We start from the raw sequence: 8,406 nt of genomic DNA, 5'->3' as shown, positions 1-8,406 counted from the left end.
GTCCTGGAACTAGCTCTGTAGACCAGGCTGGTCTCGAACTCACAGAGATCCACCTGCCTCTGCCTCCCGAGTGCTGGGATTAAAGGCATGCGCCACCATCGCCCGGCTTGAACTCCAGTTTTTGACCCCGAGTTTTCATTTAATCATGCTTTGGTCTATGTCTTTAGTACCTATAAAAATGCCAACTGTTTAGCCAATATTTGGCAAATGAATAGATTTACAGTAGTTCCTAATTCAGTGTATAGTTTGGAAAGGGCCCAGGCTATGTTGAGAAGGCCAAACACACTGACTACAGTGACTTCAAGAAGACCTCCTGATAGGTGAAGAACAGAATGTTCCCAAAGCATGAATTCTTCATAATAACCAGGTTATAGAGGGTATAGGAAGGGATGAGAAATGGTGTAAAATAAAGCATCTCATTGTGGTGAGAAAGTGAAAATTAAATGCAATTATTTTTACCCTAGTGACCACAGGTAGAGAATAGGTGATAAGAATGGAGGTGACTCAGAGAAAGAAGTAATTGATTTATTGTTAAGGTTGTTGATGGGAAATTGAACTTGAGTGAGTTTGGGAAGAAGCTATACGGAAGCTAAAATGCCAAGCCAGATGCAAGGGGTCACAAAGGAGAGTAAAGTAGATCCTAAAGGCAGCCAGTGAAAACAGTGAGGGTCAGAGAAGAGGCCCAGTGGCAGATTGAGCTCCTCGAGAAGAAAATGGATGAGTTTGGGAAAAAAACTTGTGAAGAGCCTCTGTTCTGAATTTAAAAAAGCAGAAGAAGAGAAGGAGAATTAGGAGGAGGAGATCAAGGAGGAGACCAAGGAGTGATGTGGGATGTCCTTCTGCATATGTGTTGCTTTTATTGGTTGATAAATAAAACTGTTTCGGCCATTGGCTTAGCAGAGTAAAGCCAGACAGGGAATATGAACAGAGAGAGAATGAAAGAGAGATTAGGAAGAGTCTAGCAGAAGCCAGCCAGCCACTGAGGAAACAAGATGTGTAGAAAATGAGATAATATTATGGTCACGTGGCAATACATAGACTTAATTTAAGATGTAAGAGCTAGGCAGAAATATACTTGAGCCATTGGCTAAACAGTGTTGTAATTAATATAGTTTCCATGTGGTTATTTAGGTCTGGGTGGACAGGAAACAAAATTGCAGTCTGTTTACAAATGGCTCTCAAATGTTTGACAAGAATTTCCACATGAAGCCTGAGAAAGCTTTATTTAAAAAGAAAAGAAAAAGGATTCTAGAGAGAAAAGAACAGAGTCAAGCACACTTCTTGGTAACAACATTGTCTTGGGTAGGCTCTGTTTGCTACAGGCAAGCAAATGTGTGTGGCTCCTTTAAGAGAATCTTGCTGACTCAGCGTTAATAGCAAAAACCTTGTAGCTCTCTTAAAAAGTTCTTACACCAAACGCTTATATGGTGTTTATGAGCAGCTGGTGGCAGACTTCTTGGTGGTATCATGGACTTTTAAACTCCACAGAGCTATGGCAATAAACATGGCTCTCACCAGTACCTCCGCCATGAAACTAGACTCTCAGAAAGCTAAAGAATGTAGTGGAGCCAGTTGCCAAAGCTACAGTTTTAATCCTAGCCATGCTGCTTAGCAGATTAAAAACTCTTGTGCTCAGAAAAACATAGAGGTATACAGTAAAGACAGATTCAGATGGAAATGAAAAACACAGCCCTCTAAACAGTTTACAGTGTGTTTAAAAATATATGGAGGCTTGGGAGAGATTAACAAAAAGAAATAGAGTAGCTAGCTAGCCGCAGTGGCCCAGGCATTTAATCCCAGCCCTTGGGAGACAGAGGTAGGCAAATCTATGTAAGTTAAAGAACAGACTAGTCTACAGAATGAGATTCAGGACATCCAAAGAAACACTGAGAAACCCTGTCTCAAAAAAAAATTAAAGTAAAAAAAAAAACAATAGAGTAAAAAATAAAAGCCATGTAAAGATGGAAAATACACAAAGAGTCTGGATTATGTGTATGACTATTTTCTTTGAATTTTTTTTTTATGTGAATGAGCTAATTACAGAAAGGCATTTTATTGTATGGGCTGCTAAGCTAAACCAACAGATATATTTTAAAGGTATTTGACTTCAAAATTTAAGTCTAAGGATGTGTTACTTTGGAAAAGAAGTTCTGCTTTTGTTTCCACAGAGGATAGAAAGCTGTGGATTCCTCACTGGCTAATATGATTTGATCAAGCAAGACTCCCTGAAGTGATGGCCCAAGTGGCCCAATATCTATGATAGCTTTAGAATGACTGGTTGAGACAGACCAACCACACAGGATATCCCATAAAAGACCTGATTAACAGCATTCCCAATCAACAGGAAATAGTCTTAAAAAATATACTCAAATTCCAAAATATTGATGATGAATATTTTTCTTTTTCATTTAAAGGGGGTTGATTTTAAAAGGATAATGGTCACAGTCAAGTTCTTTATAAAGAAAAAAAGGGATATGATACAGAAATGAATACTTTATATTGGTATGTACTTTGGCTTATTGATACAAATTTAAAGTCAATTTTGTTATAAGCATATTTCTACTATTGTCTAATGTGTTATGTTTATACAGTTCATTTAAAATCTAATGCATAATTAAAATTAAGAATTAATAGGTAATCATCTTTAATAGTCAAATTTGTAGTATGTTAGTTAGGTTTTTGAGATATACGAGATATATTTCAGATGGATGGGTATTCTTCAAACATTTCAAAGACCTATGGAGTATGATATTTAAAATATTTTAACAACTTATACTTTTCTCAACAGTAAGACTTACTTGTCTGCTTCTGGAAGTACCAATTACTTCAAAAAGGTTGTTGGACATCAAAGAGACTCATTATGGAATTTGCCTTCAATCTAACAAAGCTAGCCATTTAGGCAAGAAATTTCCCTTGCCTAGGCTGCTTGATGATATGCTATATGAACTGGACATGCAGGTCTCACAGAAAAGTGACTGCTGAACTCTCCAAAAGATGAAATGGTTCTTCAGGATTCGTGCTTCACAAAAAAAAAAAAAAAAAAAAAAAAACTGCCAGACATTCTGTAGGATGCATAAGAAAGTGACTGACAAACTGTCAATATAGGCAGAACAGTCTTTCAAATTGCTTGCTTCACTAAAAAGTCTGCCAAGTATTATGGGGCTATAGACTGAAGATGGATGCCCCAACATTACAAAAGAACAATTTTGGGTGACTGTTCAGGCAGCGAGGTATCTCTGTCATTTCTAGAATTTTGTAAGTCGCTTACAATGCATTTCTTATTTACTTAGGTAATATTATATCCTTCTGGGGTCTTTGATGGAGCTGAATACTAGAGAGTTATAATTATAATTTCCCTTAGTTATAATTATAATTTTTCTTAGTTATAATTATAATTTTCCTTAGTTATGACAAAAGATAAACTAGATATAAAACTTTTGACTCATAAAGATAGGATAGATGATAGAGTATTTTCCTTAATTTGCCAAATATAAATGGACTAAATATTATAACTATAATTCTTGTTTGATAACTGTTTTGTATATGCAATTTTACTATGCTAAAATTGAAACCTTCCTTTTTAATTAGACAGAAAATGGGAGATGATGTGGGATGTGCTTCTGTATGTGTGTTGGTTTTATTTGTTGATGAATAAAGCTGTTTCAGCCAATGACTTAGCAGAGTAAAGCCAGGCAGGAAATATGAACAGAGATACATACAGAGAAAGACTAGGAAGAGTCAAGCAGAAGCCAGCTAGCCACTGAGTAAACAAGAAATATAAAAAATGAGGTAATGCCATGGCCACATGACAATACATAGACTACTAAAAATGGTTAATTTAAGATGCAAGAGTGGGTAGAAATGCACCTGAGCCATTGGCTAAACAATGTTGTAATTAATATCATTTCTGTGTGATTATTTGGGTCTGGGCAGCTGGGAAATGAAAGTGCAGTCTCTGTTTACAGAGGAGGAAAAGAACAAGGACAAGGAGGAGGAGGACAAGGAGGAGGACAAAGAAGAGGAGAAAGAAGAAAGGTAGCACTTGCTCTTGATCCCATGAGTTAAAAGAAGAAGAATATTTTAGAATAGAGATGAGGGATGGAATAGTCCAGAGGAATGCACTAGCAAAGGGGAGGTAGCTTGAGTCTCGGGCAAATCTGATGGATGCCAGCCTTGAAGACATACTCTATTGTTGAGGCAGCCCCACTTTCTGAGTCCTGCCATACTCTAGAAGGCCTGGGGCACCATAGGTTGAGTATCAATACTGTACAGACACTGTTTCTGGAAGACCGTGCCATCATCATCGTAAGGTCATTTAGCATTTCTTCCTCTATTTCAATCCATAGCCCCATTTTTCTCCAACCCATAGGTCGAACACAGATGCTAGTTAGAACATAGATGCTCTGTTACCATCTCTTTTAAACACCTTTCATTTGGGCCTTCCTAGGAGATACTAGGGATGAGAGAGCAGAAGAAAAGCCCAAATTTAGCAGGGCAAAAACAGCAGAGGCTATTGACAATATTTCAGTTCCCTGGGGAGCTGTCAGGTTGGAAATGGCCAAGCAGATACAGGAAACTGGCATTTCCTTCCCATACTTCCTCATCTGTACAGCCTGGAAAAGGCCCCTCAAAGCTAAGATAAACAGCAGCCAGAGAGCCCTGATCACAAGGAATATATAGGAGGAATTCTAGCCCTCAGCCCTCCCTCATGTTGAGCAGCAGGTCAGGTGAATTACTTCAAATACATGCAAGGCCCTTAGTTTCCATGGTAACTGTTCTAAGAACCGTAACAATGTCAATCACAGAGACGGTGAAATCATAACTTAAACCCATCTTGCTGACAAAGATATCTTGGGAAGTAGCCACTGCGCGGTGTCAGACTTCTTGTCTCTCATTCTGAGAAGAATGTTTTGTTTCTATCCAATCAGTTATGGGGATAAGGCGAAAGGGAGGTTAGCCACTTGTCCCTTCTGCTTCGCTGGGCTTCCCTCTGTATTATTTTGCTGATATGCTTGTAACTCATTTTCCCTGCTTGAAATTACAGATGGAACAATTCATTTTTCCACATCTCTTTTCTTCATAGGTGTAAGCACTTGAAGACAAAATATTGATTTTCCCACATACACTATAAAAAAAAAAGAAACTATGGAAGGATTTGTTCATTTTCATTACAGCGTGCCTGTTGTTTTAATTTCATTGTGCCTGTTTTGGCAAAGAAGCCTCACAATATGTGAAGATGAAACTCTAAACCAAGGGCCCTGAAATAAGATCCAGCATCTTTTCTCCATGGTGACTGATGAGGCGAACCCCTCAGAGGACGGAGTCTAGAATATATAAAAAAGCCTAAAGAGTAACCCTTTTCAGTTCATGAGCAGTCTGTATTCTGGGTTCAAAAGAGGTATCCCACTGAGCTATACAATAAGATAACATACTTAGAATATCTAGAACCTATGGGTAAATCTCATCAAAAATTAAAAGCAGAGGTTATTCGAGCACATTATCTTTTTATCTGTTGCCTATTTTATTTGCTTAGTTTTATTTTGCATGTAAATTCTAGGGGGCTCTTGTGTGGCATGATGTTTTTAACTTTCTTTTATTCTCTAAAGAATCCTTGAGGAAAAAAAAAATCATTTCTGTGACTTTATTAGAGCCTTCAGTTTGGATACTGAATTGTTGCAAAACCAATATTTTTTACATTTTTCTTCTTAATAGCATTCTTTGACCCAGAGAGAACTAAAAAAATAAGCTATTTGATGTCTAAAATTGCAGAGATAAACTGACATTGTGTTCTGAAGGTGTCTTTTCAAGAGAAAAATGGAATTTTTAAAAAATGTAATCAAGTTATACAGAGCCTCTCACCCTCAGGTCATCGGTTCAGATTTGTCTGAGGTTGGGAAGTTACACAAAGTTGTGGTGGCAGCTGGGCTCTCAGTGCCCTCTGAGAAATGAGTTGGAGGTCCCAGGGAGGTCACTGTGCTGTTGCCACTGCCCATAATTGACATCTATGACTTCTCCAGGGAATCACAATTCCAAGAGAAGGCCACAGATTCCAGCCTAAGCACCCTTATGTTTGCAAACTTGTGTTCTTAAACAAGAGCTCTGAGGAGAAGGAAAGATGTCAACTTCTGCTTAGGCGAGACCATGTCTGGAGGTGCCCTAAGTTAATTCAGGAAGACGAGAGGAGGAAAACCTTACGGAGATAAAGACAAGTAGTGGGGGCGAAAAAGCAAGAGAAAGTAAATAAATGAAAACATAAAGCAGGCAAGGAAGGAAGGAAAGAGACAGGCAGAGAAAGTAAATGAAAAAAATGGAAATATAAGAAAAGAAAAAAAGAGGTGGGAAAAGAGCGAGGAAACAAGGAAGAGGGAAGCGTGTGTGTGTGTGTGTGTGTGTGTGTGTGTGTGTGTGTGTGTGTGTGATTATTCCCATCACAATGGTCTTTCTTATACAGGAACCTCATGTTTCACAGTTGCCAAATATAGCCAGAATTCCAGTTACTGATTCTTCTCTACAGAAGGGACGTTAATGGGGAAAATAATGTATTTCGCATTTCAGGAAAGGCATTCCAGAGGGGGTCTCGTTCAATTATATATTAATAGCCTCAAGAAAGAAATCTCACACTAATATAGGGAAAGAAGGAAAGCTGGGCATGTAATCCCTTCAACAAGAAGGACCTAGGTTGACCACACTCACAGCAAGAAAACAGCTCTTGAATACTTGGTGTGTGTGAAATTCATACTTTTGTAAATGGATACGACTGAATTACTTGGGGCAGGGAAGACTTATTATCTATTTTAAGAACTTAAAGACAAGCAGATACACTTAAGGTACAAATATAAATGAATTATGGAAAACTAAGCAGCAGACAAAGTTTTATATAAGGATACAATGACTAACACTCTGAAGGCAACGGAGATACGCTGTGCTGTGTGACGCACCTGTCATTCCACCCATCCGGGATCTGTAATGCCAGCAATGCTGCCTATGTGAACTGTGTGGAATGAGATAGGCTTAGATGACAGTCTTAGAACTAACTTCTCCTGTTACTCGATTACACAGTTGACTCACGATAGTAGAACTAACTGGCTTGCTGACATGCTAGTTAGTGCCTGTGGACATACTTCTAACAGAAAGCAGGATGGCGGTGCCTAAAAGGCCACCATGATTTGATGTGTCTCTTCCTTCCTGTTTTCCCTTGGATGTGTCTGTGTTGAGGCAGATGATGCTCTTGGTAAACCTTTAGTCTGCAGAGAGGATAGGAAATCTAACCTGAGACCTCTGCAGAGCAGAGACAAAGCCAGAAGCTCCCCTGCCTTTCCTCTCGCTGGCAACAAAGTTAAGTCGATTAAGCTTCTCATTCTGGGCAGTTTCAGCTGTTTTTCCATTCTTACTGGGACCTACGAAACCCTTCTCCACTCTCCAATCTAGCTAGTGTCAGAGAACCTGGCATTTGGGAAGCATGGGGGATATTTACTTGACATTTCCCTGACATCACTAATAAAAATGATGTTTGGATCCCTTTTCTGTTTTGTATTTCACTTCCTAGGACACAGGAAATAACCGGAACTGCAGTAATTCAACCAGGGTAATGAAAATTGCCATTTATTGAATAATTACTATGGTCCAGTTTAGAACTGGGTACTTTATAAGCGAGTTTTTCGTTCAAATAACTCTCTGAGGTGCTTGCAGGTTTGCCCTTTGTGTCTTTGAAGACACAGAAGGTTAAATAGCACCTCCAAGATCACACAGCTATCAGAATTCTACACTGGAATTCAAAATTCAAGTTTGAGGCTCTAAAATTTTTCAGAGGATAATAATGATCTCTTAAACATTCTTATTTGTCTCAAAAACTTAGGGGAAGATACCTAATCAGATGGAGGTTCCCACAGGAATGTGTTACCACTTCTCACAAACAGTATCCCCGTGATACACTGGTACAAAAAGAATCTAACACCCAGGGACAATAGAATGGGGGAACGTGATAGCAGTAAGACTTTGGAACCTAGAAAGCAAATAGAAAGGTTGTGAATAATTTACCAGATCCCTGAATCTGGACTCTAAGTAGCCCAGAAATAAGTCTAAATAAATCAAGTAGGAACAGGAAATTACTGTTCCCTGTACTTTCAGAAACTAAACACAGATGATGCTACAGCAGGAGATTTTACTGAAAGACTGGGTGAGAAGCTGTAGTTGGGTATCTTCCTCTTATCCCAGAAGACTAGATATAAAGAAGCTGAATTGGAGCTCCTTGCTGTCTTAGCATTGATGAACAGAGCTGATGGGTGAGACTTCATCCTAAAAAAGGAAGTTGGACAAATGCTCTTGTCATATGATAGGGCATCTCTTGGGTATATTCCCAGGAGTGGTATTGCTGGGTCCAGGGGTAGGTTGATCCCGAATTTCCTG

This window comes from Microtus ochrogaster, linkage group LG5 (genome assembly GCF_000317375.1).
Source record: "Microtus ochrogaster isolate Prairie Vole_2 linkage group LG5, MicOch1.0, whole genome shotgun sequence".
Taxonomy (NCBI): Eukaryota; Metazoa; Chordata; class Mammalia; order Rodentia; family Cricetidae; genus Microtus; species Microtus ochrogaster.
Note: the sequence above shows the minus strand (reverse complement) of the source record.